Source organism: Lissotriton vulgaris, chromosome 3_1, assembly GCF_964263255.1.
Source record: "Lissotriton vulgaris chromosome 3_1, aLisVul1.2, whole genome shotgun sequence".
Taxonomy (NCBI): domain Eukaryota; kingdom Metazoa; phylum Chordata; class Amphibia; order Caudata; family Salamandridae; genus Lissotriton; species Lissotriton vulgaris.
In genome coordinates this window covers 1,190,989,229-1,191,010,092 of record NC_141689.1, presented here as the reverse complement: position 1 = coordinate 1,191,010,092, position 20,864 = coordinate 1,190,989,229, and positions in this window count along the sequence as shown.

The window sequence follows — 20,864 nt, the reverse complement described above, 5'->3', positions numbered from 1 at the left end:
GGGCACAGCCCGTCACACTTGGAGGACGCAGCCCAGGCCAACAACCCTATTGCCTGCCGACCGTGCAGGATGACCCTTAGCTAACATAGCTATTTTGCGGCACAAACTGGTGGGGCCAAAGCGGGCGGAGAGCCTGAGTATAAGTGCCCTCACGTGTCTGGTATCACACTGTATGCTACCTCTCACTAGATGTTTGCTTTAGAAACTTACACAAGTGCCACCATTGCCTACGTAACGTTTGTTCTTGTGCTGGAGTGTCTGCCACTTATTTCTGTATTATACCTCTACTTGTACTTTGAACGCTTTTGTAAGCTGCACACATATCACTTATACCTCCTGTAATGTACCGATTGCTACCTCATATTATTTGGTTGCTCACTAATGTCACTTTTGAATCATGTAACGTAACGTTAGCTTTTGTAAATGTTCTTCTCCTCATGTATCAGTGCTGTTACTATTGAGAAGCGCTCTGACACCGGGTAAAGTCCGCGCTATATGAAATCGCATAAATAAATAAATAAATACACAAAAAGGGGGCTTAAGGGTATAAACCCAGCCATGCGCATCTATGCGGCTGCCCGAGGCCACGCAGTGGCCATCAGAAGGGCGGCCCCTTAGACACCGAGGGCTTCCCCCGCCCCTCACTAGCCTCTCTCCTCCCCCGGGCAGGCGGAGTCCCGAGGGGAGCTAGGAGGAGCTGAGTGGGCACGTCCGGTGCGGCAGGCAGGGCATGGGGTACTTAAGCCCCCCTCGCCATCTTCTCTGTCTCTTTGCCGCACCGGACGCGTCGTAGTGTCCTCGCGGGGGGACACACATTTTCCCTCCCAACCTCTCACCCTGTGTGTCAGATTGTGGAGGACAGTTTGAACGTTTTAATGTTTTAATTTTCTTGCAGGCGGAGCTGTTTGTGATGGGCACTATTTGGTCCTCTAAGCTGTGGTATGGCGGAGGCTAGAATTGCGAGGTGAATAGTGTGCAATTTTAAGCCGAATTTTCCTATAGACTACGAAGTAAGTAAGCAATGGCATCCGAACGACAAAGACCAGCATCAGCCTGTCAACCGCCATTCGGTGATGTGCCGCAAAATAGGAAAAATATTGCATATAGTTAGGTAATTTCCTTCTTTTTCCAACCATAACTTATTTAGTTATCAAAGAGAGGGACAGGGCTGGGTGGAGGCTCGTTCCTGATGATGGTGACCTGACAGTTAATCCATGGAGTAGCTGGGACAGCGAGCCCTGTAGCTTACCCCACAGCTTTCCTTTCGTTTATTTCGTTCTGAAGTGTTCTGACAGTTCTGTTCGTGTATTCAGGACATAAATTAAACTAGGTTGATGATGCTTTGGGAGAGGTGTCTCTGTACCTGGATGTAATGTCATGTTTGGCAGAGTTGTGCGCGTGGGGCCGATGTCCCGTCTAGGGCGCATGGGCAGAGCTCATTTTACGGGCGCCTCAACTGAGTTTCAGTCAGCGGTTTGCAATCCGTGTAGTGCCCGTACTGCACAAGTAGCCTGAATGGCACATTATGCAATAAGGTACATAGAGTTTAATTTGGAAGCGGCACTCAGTACTCAGGAAACACGCGCTGCTTTGTCTTCATATTTCAGAAGATGTGTTCATTCTTAAGCATTAGTGATGGGCACTTTCGGTTCACCATGCAGTGGTAAGGCTGTAGGCCAGAAGTGCAAGGTGAACAGTGTGCATGTGAGCCTATTACCTCAGGGACTACGGAGTATGAGAGCAATGTCATCCTTGCGACTAAGACCAGCGCCAGTCTGTCAACTTGCCAATTTGAATGTGTGGCAGTAATTAGAATATTTTCTCTCTGAAAGTCAGGTTATTTACCTCTTGTTCCATCTTTATACTTATGTTAGTTTCTGAGAGATGGAGCAGTTGGGACAGCGGGCTTTAGATTTCCCCACTTGTTTACTTTCAGTAATAGCGAAATGCTTTCTCTCACAATAGAACTTCCAACAGTAGGCCCCCATTTTTTGGTTGCTCACAATGCACTAATAATCAGTTAGACTTTACGGTCAAGTACTGGTCTAAGGCTGTGCCTCTTGGTTGCTATTGGGATGGCTGTGCGTAAGCAAGCTTTAGCTTCAATAGTAAAAAATAAAAACGTGTTAGTATCCCGTATTAGAGGCACTGCTAACGGAGAAAAAGTTAATTGCGAGACAAAAGGCCATAGGTTGCAGGTAGGAAGGAAGCTAAGTAGTGGGGGGGCCCGGGCGGCGACGGTTGCCGCCGGCCGGGCTGTGGCGGAGTTACAGGGCAATCCGGAAGCAGAGAAGTTCAGCACTGGACCTCAGCGGGCACATAGGGGTGCCAGAGCCTAAGACCTGGGGCCTCATGGGAGGTTCCGGGAACACGTGTCGGCGCCCCATTTGTCCTTCGGGCGGTTGTGGGCCTGTGCAACCGGTGGTTTGCCTAGTACGCCCGCAAGGGGCGTGAGTATTATGTTCACCATAGGGGCAGCACATGGTGGTTCGCCACTGTGCTGCCTGGCTCATCAGGCGGGCAGGTGGCGAGAATGCGGCCTGCCCTTGGATTGCCCGTAAGATAACCCACTATGATTACATAACGTTGTATGTAATAAAATAAACCTGCGACAGTTTCTTCCCAATATAACACTGGTGTCTAGTGTGTTATTTGCGGGATGCATGCTAAGTGTGGGGAGGGGGGGTCCTGTTGCCCTGAGGTGTCTATGCGGCTGCCCGAGGCCACGCAGTGGCCATCAGGAGGGCGGCCCCTTAGACACCGAGGGCTTCCCCCCGCCCCTCACTAGCCTCTCTCCTCCCCCGGGCAGGCGGAGTCCCGAGGGGAGCTAGGAGGAGCTGAGTGGGCACGTCCGGTGCGGCAGGCAGGGCAAGGGGTACTTAAGCCCCCCTCGCCATCTTCTCTGCCTCTTTGCCGCACTGGACGCGTCGTAGTGTCCTCGCGGAGGGACACACATTTTCCCTCCCAACCTCTCACCCTGTGTGTCAGATTGTGGAGGACAGTTTGAACCTTTTAATGTTTTAATTTTCTTGCAGGCAGAGTTACAGGGCAATCCGGAAGCAGAGAAGTTCAGCACTGGACCTCAGCGGGCACATAGGGGTGCCAGAGCCTAAGACCTGGGGCCTCATGGGAGGTTCCGGGAATACGTGTCGGCGCCCCATTTGTCCTTCGGGCGGTTGTGGGCCTGTGCAACCGGGGGTTTGCCGAGTACACCCCGCAAGGGGCGTGAGTATTATGTTTACCATAGGGGCAGCACATGGTGGTTCGCCACTGTGCTGCCTGGCTCATCAGGCGGGCAGGTGGCGAGAATGCGGCCTGCCCTTGGATTGCCCGTAAGATAACCCACTATGATTACATAACGTTGTATGTAATAAAATAAACCTGCGACAGTTTCTTCCCAATATAACACTGGTGTCTAGTGTGTTATTTGCAGGATGCATGCTAAGTGTGGGGAGGGGGGTCCTGTTGCCCTGAGGTGTCTAAGCCGTGTTACCATCCAACGATCACTCGCCATGAAGAGGCCGGTGTACACTAAAATGGTGCGATACCAGTCTGGCCTAAGATAAGAAATGGCTGGCCGAAGAGATGTTCCCCAAGAGCGCCCGAGAAACCTGACACGGTGCCTGTGAGCAGTAGCACCCCTCCGAGTCAGGCCCCTGAAAAAAGGCGAACAACGCGAAAGGAAAACTCTCTATGTCAAAGCGTGTGGAAAAAACCAGGAGACCCCTTACGCTAACGACCAAGCTCTGGCGCGAAGGAAGACCGTAACTGCGGAACAGTGCCACCCCCTGGTGAAAACGCCCTACTGCACCCAGGGTAGGGACATGCACGAACAAATGGAACAATTAGCAGCTCCCACTATGCTTCACTTTATAACAGTGTCTGAAGCATAAAAGACTGTAGTCTCCCCTCTAATAAGCAATCGGGTTCCCTGTATACCATCCCTAATAATAGTAAAACATCTATAACCTTCAAAGCTCCGCTCGCTGAATAAAAGTCTGCCCAGCACCACAGCACAAAGCAGGGCACGGAAAGAGAGAAGTGCGAGTCAAGCAGGGATTCGAACTCCTGTAAAAGATCATAGATTTTATCTTCTGGCCCGTACTACAAAGTGCCGTCCGGCCCATTCACAGAATAACAGTTTGGAGAAGTAATCGTCAACAACAATCGACTCCACCCGCAGTCCCACGATCGCCCCCTCCCGGGCTATCAGGAAAAGGAACATATATAATTAATTAAATTTGCTTTGCGAGTCTGTTGATGCCGGGGATAGAACCCAGGGCCTCCTACATGCAAGGTATGCGCGCTACCAGTGAGCTACCTCTGGGCAAACATTTTATAACAATACAGTGGTACCACAGCTCAATCCCGGCACGCCACGACACCCGCTCGCGGCTTCTCCAAGGAGCCAAGACCAAAGCTGAAAAAGGAAACTAACAACGTGTCCCCGAGTGGGGACGACTCACCCAACCCCAGGCACAGCACACCGACGCTAGACCAGACCTCTGGACGGAGAGACCAGAGGACACGAAACAGCGTCAGGGTGAGGGGACGGAGGACAAAGAGGTCGCTAGGTGGGCGGGGGAGGAATATATACTCTCCCCCGCCCACAGCAGGCCGGAAGTGACGCGCAGGACCCTCCGGGATCTAGAAGTGCTGGGATGCCCCCTGTGCCATCTTGTGGCACTAAGGGGGCCGCCCTCTTACTAGTGTCCCCTGCGGGGACGTGTCGGTCGGCCGCACTCTATTTAGTAAAAGTAGCATTTGTTACCGTAGTGTTTGGATGGCTCGGGGTCTGAGTCACCTGTATAAAACAAGTATGTGTCTTCAAAGTGTAACAGGGGGACAAACGTCTCTCCTGAACCCCTTCGATGCTCATGACGACCTCAGCTCGTCATGAGGCACGGTTGAGCTGTGCTGATGACGAGCTGAGCTCGTCATGAACAATGGGATTTTCAATCAATCAGCACAGGAGGGGAAACCATTAGCAGCCAAGGTGTTAAAGTACAAGGCTCTCTAGGTCGCAACGCAGGCCCGTCCCACCCCCGTGCCGTGCCCACGGTGTGCGTGCTGCTTGCCCTGAAATAAAGTGGGTGCTGCATGTCTTGTGGGTTCACCCTTGTACGCCACAGCCACTCCATTGCTCTGATGCCACCTTCTGAATGCAACAAGATGTGCGATGGCTTGACGTACCCCCCTTTCATCCAAACCAGAGCTTGGCACACCTGAAGCCTGTGTCATCCACTCCTGTGGCGGGTGAAGAACGGGCACCACCCGCTGCATGAGTAAGTACAAAGGGGCAGATTTATGATAACTGGCGCATCCCCAGGGATGCGCCAGTTATTTTGCGCCGGTGCTCCACCACCCATGGTGCGCCGCATTTACAATGCGGCGCACCATGGGGCAAAAACGGCATAGATGCATGACGCATCTGTGCCGTAAAGGTGGCGCATTGCTGGAGTTGGGTCGCAAGCGCGACGCAGCTCCAGCAAGGCTCGGGGGTGCCCCATCTTTACAATGCTGCATCAAGACCTACGCCTGCTTCAAGCAGGCGCAGGGTTTTGACGCAGCATTGGCCTGAAAGTGACTGAGTGAAATCTTATAGATTTCACTCAGCCACTTTTACGAGGCGCACCTGCCCCGTAACGCCCACCCTGCGCCGGAACGCCCACAAGTGGCGCAGGGCTTTACAACGTGATGCATCTGCCTAGATGCGCCACGTTGTAAATGGGTCGTAGGGATGTGCCACGTTTACGCCGCAGTTGTGTGACGCAAATGTGGCGCATTCCCAACATAAATCTGCCCCAAAGTTCATAGAGCACACAAATACCGAGGTCTCTTGGCGCTGTTAGCAGAAGCCTCCGAAAGGGGTTACTGACTCCTTTTAGCTAGCGACTGAGCCAGTTTCAACCCCTTCACTTCCTAGTCGGCAATAAATTATTTGACATACAGCGCCAGCTACTTTAATTTTGCCACTTCTTGGCACGGTAAACAACATATGCTGCTAGCTTTATTAGGTGCTTACTACTGCATCACCGTCGTTTCTTAGCACTCTAAATAAACAATGTTGCAATTACCAAATTCAACACTGCACTACACGCTTTATCGAGCTCTGCAGGTTGAAAGGATCCTAACCTGTGGCTTGCCGCTCACACATAGCACTTAACACAATGCAAGTAAAGTGAAGCAGGCGAGTTGTGGAGACCACCAAATTTGGTGCCACTGCGTGAGGAGAGCAGGTCCCTGGCTGTTTGTTGTGCCGAGAGGAGGTGGACGCTCACCCCGGCTCAGTCTACTGCCTGCTCCATGGCAAACAAGTAGACGCCAGGACAGGGGCTTTGGTAATGGCAGCTCGTGACTAAACACACGCCGCCATTGCTAAAGCCCCTGTCCCAGCTGCGCACGAGGAGGGGAAGTGCTGGGAACAGGCGCCCTCAGAATGCCTGTGCGCCGTGAGACTGCAGAGGAAGAGGTTGAAGGTGGGAGGGCGGGGGAGACACTGAAAGAGTGTCAGTGAACACTGGCAACTTGGGATGCCCTTAGGTATGGCTGATAACACTGAGAGTTCAAATAATGGACATGCAAAACTCTCACGAGTAACACAGGAGCGGGGGCAAGGGAGCGTGGCAGTGAGGCGAACGTATGCGCTGCGCATGCTAGAGATCGACGGGAATGGGCGGAGCAAAGGCGGGACATGCGCCCGCCTTTACCCAATTGCGTGCCTTTTTTTTTTTTTTTTTAAAACACGCTCATGCCAATGACAGCGGGCTGCAACACTGGCCGCGAGACCTAAAAACCACAACTGACTCCAGTAAACAGTCTAATTACAGATCTATATCACTCCTGCCAGCTCTGTCAAAAGTGCTGGAAAAGTTTGTAAATCAGTAGCTCTCCCAGTATCTCAGGATAATCCTCGGCAGCTGGCTTTCCATAAAGAAGCATGCCAGCACCGTCTCCTCCGCTTTCTCACCGTCCGTATGCTCAGGAAGGTCTTCATATGGCTCCCACTCCACACCAGGCGTACTGTCATGCAAGCTCTCATCACCAGCAACCTTGACTACGGCAACTCCTTCTATGTAGGAATAACTGCCCAACTCATGAGGAAACTCCAGACCATCCACACAGCAGCCAGAATCATACTCAACCTCCCCAGTCAGAAGCACATCACCCCCAACCTCAGGAAACTCCACTGGCCACCAGTTGCGAAGAGATGCTAGTTCAAGCTGCTCACCCACGCTTCCAAGGCACTACACAATGAAGGACCAGCGTACCTCAACAAACGAGTGAATTTCTACCAACCCACCGAAGATCTCAGTTGCAGATGCCTCTCCCTAGCAGCTACCTAGCGCATCCGCTAGGCAAACATCAGAGGCTGCTCCTTCTCCCACCTGGCAGTTAAGACCTGGAACACCCTCCCCTGCACTTCAGAGCCTCACCATCGCTCCAGCAGTTCAGGAAGGACCTCAAAACCTGGTTGTTTTACCAATAGTAACAGGCAGTGTGATCCTGCAGCATGATCCCACAGCACGTCAAGACCCTCACCGGGGAAACAGCAGTGCTTTACACATCCTGATTGATTAATTGATTAATTGAGGTCATCGAATATATCAGAGGCACACTGGATGCTTGTTGAGAGGCAGTGCTGATCATACTAGATTTGTCAATGGCCTTCGTCACGGTCCCCCATTCCAGGCTTCTGGCGTTGATCCAGTCTATTGGGGTGATAGGACAAGGGTATGGGGCCCTCCCTTTTCTTCAAAATACCAGGGGCCTCATTTATGAAAAGTGACGCATCGCTGCGTGAAAACAGCGATGTGTCACTTTTCACTGCGCACTCCTTGCGACATTCCTGATGCGTCATATTTAATGTATGACGCATCATGTTGCAAGGAGTTACAGATACGTCAGTATTTCTGACGTATCTGTAAGCGCAAAAGTGACGCATTGCTGGAGTGTGTCACAAAAGTGACGCAACTCCAGCAATGCGTCCTTTCACATGGGGAAAGCCCCATGTGAAAGGGCTTGCGTCAGTCTTACGCCTGCTGTGAGGCAGGCGCAAGATTTTGACGCAACAGCGTCCTAAAAGTGACGCAGTGAAATCTCATAGATTTCACTGCGTCACTATTACAAGGCTTTTTGCTGGGGAACGCCCCCTCTGCATACATTATACCTGACGCAGGTATAATGTGGCGCAGGGGTTTAAAAAGTGACGCATCTACCTAGATGCGTCACTTTTTAAATATGGCGCAACAGGGTGCATTTTTTACACCGCTGGTGCGTCACAAAAAGTGACGCACCGCCGGCGCAAAACTGACGCAAGGCCTTCATAAATAAGGCCCCTGGAACTTACAGTGGACATGCCTCAAGGCCCCACATGGCATCCCAGCTGGCGGAGCCTTGGGGGAAAAACTGTTCTTGTATGCTTATGACACACAGCCTAGTGGCCGTATTTCACTAGGTGACTGTCTATCATTTAAAGTGCAACACAGACAAAACCGAATGTCTATTCTTCATCAAAATCCCCTAGCAACATGGCAGATCTTCTGGCCAGAAGGTGCCCCCTCCTCCTGGCCACCAGGGGAGCAGTCAGGCATCTTGGTGTCAAATTTGACAGCCATCTAACTTTTTAACCACAAAATAATTATGTGGTAGGCATCTGCTTTGCTCTGCTGAGCATTCTAAAGAAGGTATTGCACTTCCTCTCATTCTCTGCCAGGAAATCAGATGTCCAACCATTCATAGCATCGAAGTTGGACTATGTGAATGCCCTTTATCTGGGACTACCTTACGTTTTGATAGACTTCAGGTGGTCCAGAACACAAGAGCCCGCATTCTTCTCAACCTACCACCATGAACGTGTGTGTCACCCCCACCTTCGCACACTTTACTGGCTTCCAGTGAGGATGAGTATCCTGTTTAAATCACTTGTCCGAGTCCACAAAGCACTTTACCACACAGGTGCTGGCTACCTGAGGATGAGAATCAGCTTTTAACTCCCCACTAGGAACCCACGATCAGCCAACAGCCTACGGGCTAGGGTACCCAAGATTTGCTATGCCAGAGTGGTAGGACCTTCTCCAATTTGGGGCCTTCATCATGGAATAAGCTCCCTCTTGAGCTATGATCTGTGTACTCAATTTCCCTATTCAGTAAAAGTCTGCAAACATGGCTTTTCACACAACAATAGAGGCCCTGTCAAATCCTGGTAATCTGCATTTGAGCTGAGAACCAGAACACTCCTTGGAAAGGCTGAGAGCTATATAAATCTCATTTCATTCATTCACTTCAGATATAAAATAGGACCCTCAGACAAACTCTTCAGATCGCATCTAGACCTGGGGAAGGCTCAGAAAAAGGACTGCTCTGGTGCCCTGCAGCTAGACTGACTGTTCTGCCGCCCTGCTGCAAGATGGCCCATCCTGCAGCACTGCTGCAAGAAGGACTTCCCTGCTGTCTGAGAAGAAAGACTAGACCTGCACCCCCTCATCCCAGGCTACGTGAATGACTCCAAGGGCTAGTTAGCTGGCCTCCTGTTCTGAGCTACAGGAACACAACAAGCTCCAGAGGCCTTTCCCTGCAACTGCCCAGCTGACCTGCTGCACTGGCCTTGTTTGGACCTGCAACTGGGCCTGCTTGAGCCCTGATGGCCTCTGCTGGAGTGAGTTCCTGATCTGGTCCCCAAGATTTGCCTCCCAGTTCCTGGACCCTTAGTGTGACATTAGTTGAACTCCTCTTAAAAGAGATGGAGAAGTCCTGACGTTTTGGGCTCTTCACAACCGCAAATCGTCCCATTCATGCCAGAACAGAAAGCTGCATACACATACTGAATGTAAATAAAAGACACAAGGTTGGTCAACATTTTTGATCCCAAAGCAATCATATATATTTCCGCCTTGAGGTGTCTTATGGTCTTCTGAGCTGTGGAGGAATTAAGATACCTCCAGGGGAACAAGGGTTTGTCATGGCTGATGGAAGAGACTGAATGAAGGTGTTTGGCTCTGCAGAGGGAGTCACTAGAGACACAAATGCTTTCTAAAATGATGGGAGGCAGATCATGATTAAAACTATGGGCAGTACCAAAAGCAACACATTGTTTGCATTACTTTCTGTGTTTTGAATGAAGTATCTACCTCTCCAAGTTTGTTTTATGCTGCTCTCCACAGAGCACTGTGAATTCCTCTTCCGTTGATCAATCTTTGCGGCTTAGAAAGATCTTATGTAATGCATGCCCTTCATGAACTCATCCACAGTGCTAAATCTTTTTATGCACGGTTGCACGGCCACTCAGCTTTGAGGGAACATAGGCGGCTAGTATTAAACGTAGGCTTATTCCTTTGTGTGGCATTTCATTTTGGTCTGATAAAGTCCTTCTCTTTTATAAAGGATAAGCCCTGTATTAGAAAATCGATACTGCATGCGATTTGGTAACTGTTAAGATCTGAATCTCTATCCCAAAAGCTACCTTCCCGACAGTGTTTAAATTGATCTGGTGACTACAGGTGGGATCCACCAACGCTTATTTTATGGGAACGGTGCTCATTTTTCCTCATTATGTCTATGTCTGGGGGATTTATAGAGTGCAAAAGCTATTTGTAGAGTGTCCCAGCGCTATAATGGGTAGAAAATACTTGGGGCCTCATTTATGAGAAATAACGGATCGCTGCGTGAAAGCAGCTATGCGTCAGTTCTCAGTGCACACTCCTTGCGACATACCCGATGCGTCATATTTAATGTATGGCGCATCATGTCGCAAGGAGTTACAGATACGTCAGTATTTCTGACGTATCTGTAAGAGCAAAAGTGACGCATTACTGGAGTGTGTCACAAAATTGACGCAACTCCAGCAATGCGTCTTTGACATGGGGCAAGCCCCATGTGAAAGGGCGTGAGTCAGTCTTATGCCTGCTGTGAGGCAGGCGTAAGATTTTGACGTAACAGCGTCCTAGAAGTGACGCAGTGAAATCTTATAGATTTCACTGCGTCACTTCTACGAAGCTTTCTGTGGGAAAACGCCCCCCTTGCATACATTATACCTGATGCAGGTATAATGTAGCGCAGGGGTTTAGAAAGTGACGCATCTGCTTAGATGCGTCACTTTGTAAATAGTGCTCAACAGGAGGCATGTTTTATGCCACTGATGCGTCCCAAAAAGAGACGCATCGGAAACGCAAAACTGACGCAAGGCCTCATAAATGAGGCCCATGGAGTCGGGGAATTTAAAAAGCAGACCTGTAAAGCCTGGTTTTGAGCAATCTTTAGAAAACAGAAATATCCTCAGTAGACCTCAACTGCTGTGGAAGGGCATTCCATTCGTTGGAGGCTAGGTAGGAGTAGGAGTTGTCACCCCATCTTTTCCTTCTAAACTTCGGGCCCACCACCAGAAGAGAATTCGAAGAGAGAAGGGATCTAGGTAGGAGATAGAGGGTGGTCCTTTTGGATAGATATTGGGGGGGCCAGAGTGGTAAAAGTCTTTATGTGTCATAATAAGTCCTGAAAAACTCACCTGCTGTTTGATGGGAAGCCAATGAAGTTCTCTCAGTTGAGATAGGATGCGAGTCCTTCTACGCAGCTTTAAAATAAGATGTGCCACAGCATTCTGCCCCAGCTGCAATCTTCTCAAAAGATAGACCGGTAGACCTAAATAAAGGGAATTGGCGTAATCCAGCCTCGTGGTGATCAGTACCAGGATCACTGTTTTCTGCTGTGGGGTAGGAAGAATATAGACAAACTTTTTTAGACAAATGTCAAAAACACTCGCTACCTGAGAGGCAAAGGTGTCTGAGCTGTCAAACTTCACTCCCAGGTTGCGTGCCATGGTGGCATGGGCTGGTGGAGGTGGGACGCCATTGGGCCAGATGTTATGATCCCAGCTGGGCGGAGGGATCCTGAAAAACAGTATTTCGGTCTTACTGATATTGCATTGTAGGGTGTTGGTGTGCATACATTGGAACACTGCCGAAATACATGACTTAAAATTAGACTGTCATGCAAAGCAAGAGAGGTAAAACATTCCAAGTTGAAAGAAGGAGGAAGAGAAAGACAGAAAAAAACAAGTCAAAGGGAAAAAGCAGGCAATTTCAGGAGCAAAATAAAAAAAGAGCGATTGTCTGTAGGTGAATTAAAGCGGCATGAGGTGCAGCCACCCTGAACTTCGATTGCACCTGCGCAGGCGGCTGAGCAAAACTTTGAGACTTACCACTTATTCGTTTACAAATTAAGCATGGCTTCCTCAACAGCTTTGGACCTCTCCCCCCGCTAATATGAGGTTGAGGTGTTGTAAGGGTGTATGTGGTGTTCTCTATACTGTACCATAGTATGTCAGGCTGGGGAAAACTGTGGTAAGATGCCTCAATCAGCACAGTTGTGGCCCAGTTGTCGTGTGGCATCACTACAGGTGTTGGCAGAGGAGAAATCTATTTCTGTTTCTCTTCAAATGAACCGCAGACCCACCCACCCCTCACACCGCCTTGAGAACCTCGCGGGTGAGTAGTTTGTGCTGTATAAGACTACTGATTAATTGACTGATTGACTATTTATCTGACAAGAGCAATCTTAATTGTACATTACACTGCACCAGGCCTGCACCAGAACTGCAATGACTGGGATGAACAAATGGCAAAAATGCACTTTTTTTGTGATCCAGTTATTTGGTGAGATGTCTAGGTGTCCCACCTGCAGCCTTGTCCTAAAGTGTGAATTTGTGCTATAGACACTTAAGAAAAAAAAGGCTAATTCCGGGCCTCCAAGTCTTTTCGCACAAACCATATAGGTTTTGCAAATCTGCTAAAAATGTGCCCTCTTCCACCTTTGCAAATTCTATGGGAATCTTCCCTAGTATACTTGTTTTTTGGCATTCACTAAACAGTTGCGAAGTGTTTCCAACACATAACAGCCAGTATCTTGCGACTTTTTAATCTCCCTCCGGCGCTATTCGGCGAGAAGCAATCTCCAGTGAAGGTTCAAGGGCTTTTCAAAACTGAGCGAGGGCCAGGTATCCTTTGGCCTATTACAAAAGGCTCCTGCTTTTGTCTATTTACAGACAGCCTAGGGTGTCCAATTTATTTCGTGCCTGACCTGCTTCTAGATGTCAAGCTTGAATTTCGAACCATGAAGTCAGCCAGCGGGCAAGATTTGAGGACTTTTTAATGTATTTTACACTTGAAAAATAATGTGTGAAGCAATGCAGCAGTCATGTTCTGTTTGAATGTAGGAACTGTGTAATAATCCTCAGACAAAAAGCATTTGTTGTGCTAATCCACTGCCTTTCGTCAATTGTAGTGTGCGCCTTCTAGGAAAAAGAGTGTATTTGTGTGTGCGCGCGTTTTTGTGCTTCGTTGTAAAAAAATATTTACTTAAAAGTGATCTATTTTGAGTTTCTTAAGTAGTCGTCAATAGCTGATAATTCTAGATGTCATGATCAATAACTGTTTAAGGCCTGAACAAAAATAAAATGTTCTCCTTTTTATGTGTGAAATGGTTCTCAATAGTTTTGTCAGTAAACATTTGCACAGTAAATAGACCTGGCTTTTTATAGTGAACCATTTTTGTGTGTCAGACATAAAGGTGTGCTGAGTGTGTGCAGACTGGCCTTCTGGTGGGAAAATTATACTGGGTCTCAAAAGTTGGTCCTGGAATCTGACCCCAGATTTAATTTTTTTTCATGCAAAATTAATCAAGCATTTAGCAAACCAATAAATCTGGCTTTTTAAAACACGTTTGAATTTGTGTGGATTGGTGAGTAGGTGATTCAGAGGAAGGATGGGTGTGCGATTGTGTGGATGTATAATTGGGTGAGTGAGTTATTGAGAGAATGGAGGAGGAACGAATGAATGAATACTCAGACGAGTAAATGTATTGATGGGTGTGTGAGCCCAAAATAATAACTCAGCCCAGCCATATCCGATTGTGCCATGCCCTATGCTCTTATCATGCAGACGATAATCTGTAATAGGGGCACTTGCAGTAGTGGTGATACATGATAACTTTATTGAAAAAGCACAACACGACTTGTGTTTAATGTTAAAGTAGTAAATGGCACAGCACATGATAAGGTGACAATTGTCATTTCAGCCGGCCAGAACTCTCTCTCTCTCTAAGAGCCATTTGGAGCATGTACTGCCAAAATGTAAGGAATGTTAAGTGTTTATTTTAGATTTTTCTGTCAAGGCAAATCTATGGAGCTCTAACACGTGACAGAAATTCCTACTTCAGCAAAACTATTAGGCAGGAGACAAGGGGGCATATTATCAAGGGGGTTTATCTCCGCTTTTTTGGCTTTAGAAGCCAAGAAAGCGGAGATAAAATTATCTCCCTATTACCTAGCTGCCGCTAACACCAGTTAGCGACAGCTAGTAGGAGATAGCGACCATCTTGGGCCCCACTTTGCATGTCAGTGATATTTATCACTAATGACATGCAAAGTGGGCGTGCCAAGATGTTAGTGACTGAAAACAGTCGCTAACATCGCTATCTCCTATTACCAACTTTTGGAGATATTCGCGCTAAGCGCGAATATCTCCAAAAGCTAACACCTACCCTGAGCAGTTCTTAGCCATGTTATCCAATGGGAGGTGGATAACATGGCTAAGAGCATTAGCTCGGTAATGCATGAATATCGCGGACTTTTCAGCGATATTCATGCTTTGCAGCGATTTTTATCGCATTTGCGATAAACCTTGGTAATACCAAGGTTTATCGCCGCAGCTCAGCGATATTTATCGCTATTGCTTGGTAATATGCCCCAAGATCTTCTCACAGAGAGAACGAGAGAGGACCTTAAATCAAAGGTAGATATACAAAAGCATACTGCTGAATTATTCATTTCTCTAAACTCATGCTTCTATTTGATAATAGTGCATGCTTTACTTGGAGATGCAGGATATGTGCAGATGTCATAGGGCCAATAAAATGGCTTCTAGGCTTGAGAGAATCATGAATCATGGAAGTTAGAATGCATGGTAAGGCTCAGGTGAATAGAAAAACAACATTCAATTCGAATATGTAATATATCAGTGCCTGTTGTGGTATACAATTGCAAGGAACCATTAATATTTAAGGCAACAGAAATGCATGGTTCGGTTTTCTTAGCCTGATACAATAATGCCTGCTTCCCCATCCGCAGCAGTAGTAAAACAAAAAGAGGCATGGGGCAGAACTGAGGGTTGCTTCGTGAATGGCATCCAGCAGGAAGATAAAATTGGTGGGTTGGCATGTTGCACTCTCTATGTCACTGTGGGATGTGGAGGGCGTTGGTAGGGAGGGTGGCTGACCGCAGAAGGGCACAACTGACAAGCCAGGCTGCAGGCAGACTGCTACCCTGTGTGCACCTGACCTGCATGGGATGACGAATTGTCAGACTATGGTATGACAAAAATGGCATGATTATTATGTCCTAAATAGTGTTTCCAAATATATCGTACTATAGGGCATAGATTTTAAATTATTGACTCCAATGGGGCAATATTGTTTGAAATTATATTTATTTCAGACAATATTTAGTCTACATATTCTGATAACATACTGGGTGCTATAGGCTACAGAGGACGGGTGAATTATGCCAGATGCAGCGATGTCTGGTAGTGAGCATTGGAAACAGCATGGAGCCGGTTTATAAAGACGAAATTGCAGACATGCTGCTGCCCAATGAGAACCTGGGGGGTGTGTGTCAGATTGTCCCCCAAACATCAAAGTCTTTTGCAGTTTAAGAGAACTACTTGCAGATAGTTCTAAAAGGTTCTACTGTGCTCTATCTTGGGTTAAGGAGGGGGTGAGTAGCCAAATTATGCTCTTTCTTTTTGCCAAGCTCCCTCTCTTCTGCTACACATAAATATGGGTGCTGGAGTGTGAGGCAGTGTACGCCCACCATCCTTCTGTTTGAAAAGGCTTCCTTGAGCTAATGAGCTGACGAGCTCTGGTTGATCCACCAGCTCCCAACGAGCGGCAGAGAGACCTGAGAAGACTTTGGGCAGCATTTCCAGCACCCCCAAAAGAATGTGTTGCTCTCTACTTAAGAAGGACAACTATCCTAAAACACGTTTCTATAGATACCCAGCACTGGCTGCACCAACAAGAGTGAAATTCTAAAGCCTGTCACTCAAGAAAGTGTTATCCTACACTGCATTTACTATGATGCATCGGGGCAAACTGAGTGGCGGGAAGTGAGGCAGTGTGCACCCACCCTCCTCCTGTTTGAAAAAGTTTCCTTGAGCTAATGAGCTGACGAGCTCTGGTTGGTGCACCTGTGCCCAGCAAGTGGTACAGAGACCTGAGAAAATTTTGGGCAGCATTTTCAGCACCCCCAGAAATGAATGTGTTGCTCTCTATTGAAGAAGGACAATTATCCTGAAACACATGTCTGGAGATGCAAAGCACTGGCTGCACCAACAAGGGTGAAAAACTAAAGCCTCTCACCGAAGTACGTGTTATCATGCACTGCATTTACTATAATGCATCGGGGCAAACTGAGTGCTAGGATGTGGGGCAGTGTTCGCCCACCCTGCTCCTGTTTGAGAAGGCATCCTTGACCTAATGAGCTGACGAGCTCGGGTTGATGCACCTGTGCCCAACGAGTGGTCCAGAGACCTATGATGACTTTGGGCAGTATTTCCAGCACCCCCAAAAATAATGTGTTGCTCTTTACTTAAGAAGGGCAACTTTCCTGAAACACGTGTCTATAGATACCCAGCACTGGCTGCACCAACAAGAGTGAAATACTAAAGACTGTCACTAAAGTAAGTGTTACCATGAGCTGCATTTACTGTGATACATCGGGGAAAACTGAGTGCCGGGATGTGGGGCAGTGTGCACCCACCCTCCTCCTGTTTGAAAAAGTTTCCTTGAGCTAATGAGCTGACGAGCTCTGGTTGATGCACCTGCACCCAGTGAGTGGTACAAAGACCTTAAAAGACTTTGGGCAGCATTTCCAGCACCCCCAAAAATAATGTCTTGCTCTCTACTGAAGAAGGACAACTATCCTGAAACATGTGTCTAGAGATACACAGCACTGGCTGCACCAACAAGGGTGAAAAACTAAAGCCTGTCACCAAAGTAAGTGTTATATGCACTGCATTTACTAGGATGCATCGGGGCAAACTGAGTGCTGGGATGTGAGGCAGTGTGTGCCCACCCTCCTCCTTTACATTACCTTCTGTTTGTCTCCCTGCAAATTTAATGGATGCTATAGCGTACCTCAAAACTCCAATATCCACCCCTTGATAGCCCTTCAAAACCACATAGGAAGGAATATATTCCCACCCTTCCCACGTTGTATCAAATAACCGCTTTGTATAATGGTGTACAGGTAACCAGTGTCATCCAACAAAGATACCATTTTCCCATTTATTGGTTATTTCCTCTTTCTTTCCAGCTGTTCCTCCAGATCCTCCATCTTGACAGTCAACACAAACTGGTGGTGGCGCAGCAGTGGTGGATCTAGACACTGCTGCACTGGCTGTATGACAGCCACATTAGTAGTTGGGTGATCAGACTGTCCTGGGACCATCAGCTCCACCAGGTAACTGCCGCTCCCTAAGTTGGAGTGGTGGTCAGAGGCCACAAGATGCTTGGCCGGACCGCTGCCGTCTTTTGAGTTCATGCTATGCAGGAACCTTGTAGTGCGGTCCATAGCAGTGCCTTTTTCAAAAGCACTGCAGCCTTTAACCCTTTTGATGCTCATGACGAGCTCAGCTCGTCATGAGGCACAGTTGAGCTGTGCTTATGACGAGCTGAGCTCGTCATGAAACTATAGTATTCATACAACCTCAGCACAGGAGGGGAAAAGTCACAGCAGCCAAGGTGTTAAAAGAGGCATTGCAATGGGGCCCGCCGGCCAGGCTACTTAGCAGTTGTAATTTGGCTGGCGTACAGCAGCGACCTTCGGCAGAGTGGTGGCGCGAAAGTTTGCACTGCAGTGCCACCAATCCACCAAAAGTCGTAATCTGGCCTCTGTGTTCCATGTCTTCCTCCTCCACAAAAGCTGCCTTTTTCATATTTGCTTTGCACATGTGTGCATGGTGTCCTTTTCTCCCACACTTATGACACTATTTACTCAATGCAAAGCAATTCTTGGAATCGACCATGTGTGACAAACATATGAACCGCTCCTACTTGGAGCATTACAACCCATGGTATTGTTTATGTTTTTATTCTTTGAAGTCATTCCTCCTGTAAAATGAAATTGCTCTTTATAGCATTTACCAAGTCCAATCACTTTGAATTACTGCCACTTCTGACCCTTTTTCCTGAGCAATGTGTTTCATCTACTTCACACATTTTTCTGATTCCTCCACGACTTTTGCAATATCTATGGCCTCTTTTAGAGTAGAATGTTTGGCAACCCACAAACTTTCTTGTGCTTTTTTACTATAAATTTGAACAATAATTTTGTCTCTTATTATTTCATCAGTCATTTGCCCAAATTGGCGTTTTTCAGACAACTCCCTTAACCTAGAGACAAACTCATCCACTGTTTCTATAACACATTGTGGTTGTGTATAAAGTTTGTGGCAGGTACAACCACCTATTCTTGTTTAGCAAACCTGGTACCTAACCTCAGAATAGCATCCTTAAATACATCATCCACTTCCTCTGCTGGCTGAGGAAGATACTTGAAAACACGCTGTCCTTCCTTGCTTAAAACTCTTAACAACAATGCTTTCTTTCTGAATAATGGAAATCTGGTACCATCCAGGACTACCAAATAATTCTCAAAACAATCTATCCAGTTCTCCCACTGTATGGGTGGATCTGAATGCAGCACACAATGAAGGAGGAAAGAACAAGGAAAAAATAAATATATTTCTCCTCGTTGCACCTCTATTGGGAAGACGTACAATTTTGATGCATTACCAGGTTTATTACTCCTGGGAATGTTTTGACAAAAGGGGGGGGCCAGAAGCCATTATTTAAACCAGGTCCTGCACATAGGGCTTCAATTAGAACTATGCTTCAAGGGGTGTACAGTTCCTAACAGGGGGACAAGGGAAATGGCAGTTCTTTCTTTGTGATGCCCTCACACACCCAAAGGAAGTCATGCTTCATCATTTGGCACTGCTCCATGTCGGGCCAGCGCTGCAAGGCCAGATGGGCTCACGTAAACGGGGCTGTTTGGAGGAGACCTTTTGAAGAAGCCGTGGGGTGCATACAGGTATGAGGGCAAGGATATAGTAGTGCACTGGTGGTGAGTTTTAAAATAAGTCTAGAGCAGTCCTCTTCAGAAATTTTTTATTTGTTAATGTAGTTCCAGCTTAGGTAAAAATGCGTGGATGCCCTGCGTGGTGCAAAAATAATTGTTACATACAAAGAGTGACGTTAAAATACAGTACCCAGTTGGTATTGTGATCATGTAAGCTCTGTCAGTATTTCCGAAAATAAGCCTGAAAAAGAGAGCACAGTTACTTCACGTGCGCTTCCCAATGCGCAAACACAGATCACCTAAATGGAGAGAAAAATGTGATGCATAGTGACAATAGTGTCATTTATATTTATAATTAAACACAAGTGCTGTGACCTGTTCAGGAAGAAAAAGGGGGAACAAACACAGAACATACAAACAAAAAACAGAAAACACCCTCTCTATGTTTTAGATTTTGCAATAGTTGTACATTTACAAACACAGTGTATGCCATACCAAGTTTCTGGGCACAATTCCCTTTCAACCTCTTTGAGGTGAATCTTTTTGTTTTGAGTTAATCTCACTGATAAGGACACATCCACCCTAGGGCCCATGAGGGGCATAACCTCTAAACTCCCTAATTCTGTTCTCTTGTAAACTGTATATAGAATTCCACAGTGGAATAATGTATTGTAAGGATAAGCTTTAGTTTTCTAGCACATTTTGGCAACAGAAATTTGATTTAAGCCACAATCTATTTGTAGCATACATCTGCAACTCACACTTGTTGAGCTAGATCTCTTACTTGTTAAATTAAGTACTGTTTGCACTTAAACGTGTACTGCTAGTTAAACTGTGCACCACATAACTTTTACTAAAGTAAATCAGATTTCTTTCTATCACTAAACTATTTCCATTTTGTTCATTATCCATGTGCAAATAATTAATCTATGCTGTATATGTTAACTGAAAAATGCAAAAGTTAAAGTGCCGTTCAGATATATTTTTGTGTAAAAAAACTCTGAAATTCACTGAAAAAAATGCAGGTTAAAAGGGACATTATAGTTAGGCGAAAGTATCAGTTAAGAAATACAACCTTAAACAAAAATACTGAAATTCACCAGTTATAGTGACAGAGATAAATGCTAGGGGCACAGCATTTCCTAATTCCATTGACCCTCTCCCTTGACCATGGTATAATAAAAAAATTACGGAAGGTATAGAAAACCAAAATATTCCAATTCCAATCAGTGCCCATTATCAGCTGTACTTGAAGGAAAACAGCTTTTTCAAGCTAACTGAACCAAAGTAAATAAGCAATAACTAAAATACATTACAGGTTCCATGTTTATTATGGTCAAATATAGCTAACTCAATTTTCTGGTGACATTTATAAACCACTAGGCCTTTGACCTTGTGGTTTATGATTAGGGATCCCAGTTTTACGGTATTTATTGTTTTAACATTTCTGTCTGTATTTATATTTATTTTTTGCCCATCTTATTGGTATTTATCCATATTTAGTTTGAGTTTTCACATTAAATAGAATCGTAAAATGGTATATTTCCACATTTATTTAACTCTTAGACGTGCACACATACATTGATGCCTGTCTCATTTTAGCACATTAAGCAGCCAAATAACACTATACAGCAAAACACTACACCAATAGGTACATATTAGTGTTATACTACAACTATATGTTAATATATACCCGTAAAAAAGGAAATCTGATCCTATTTTGTATCACCCC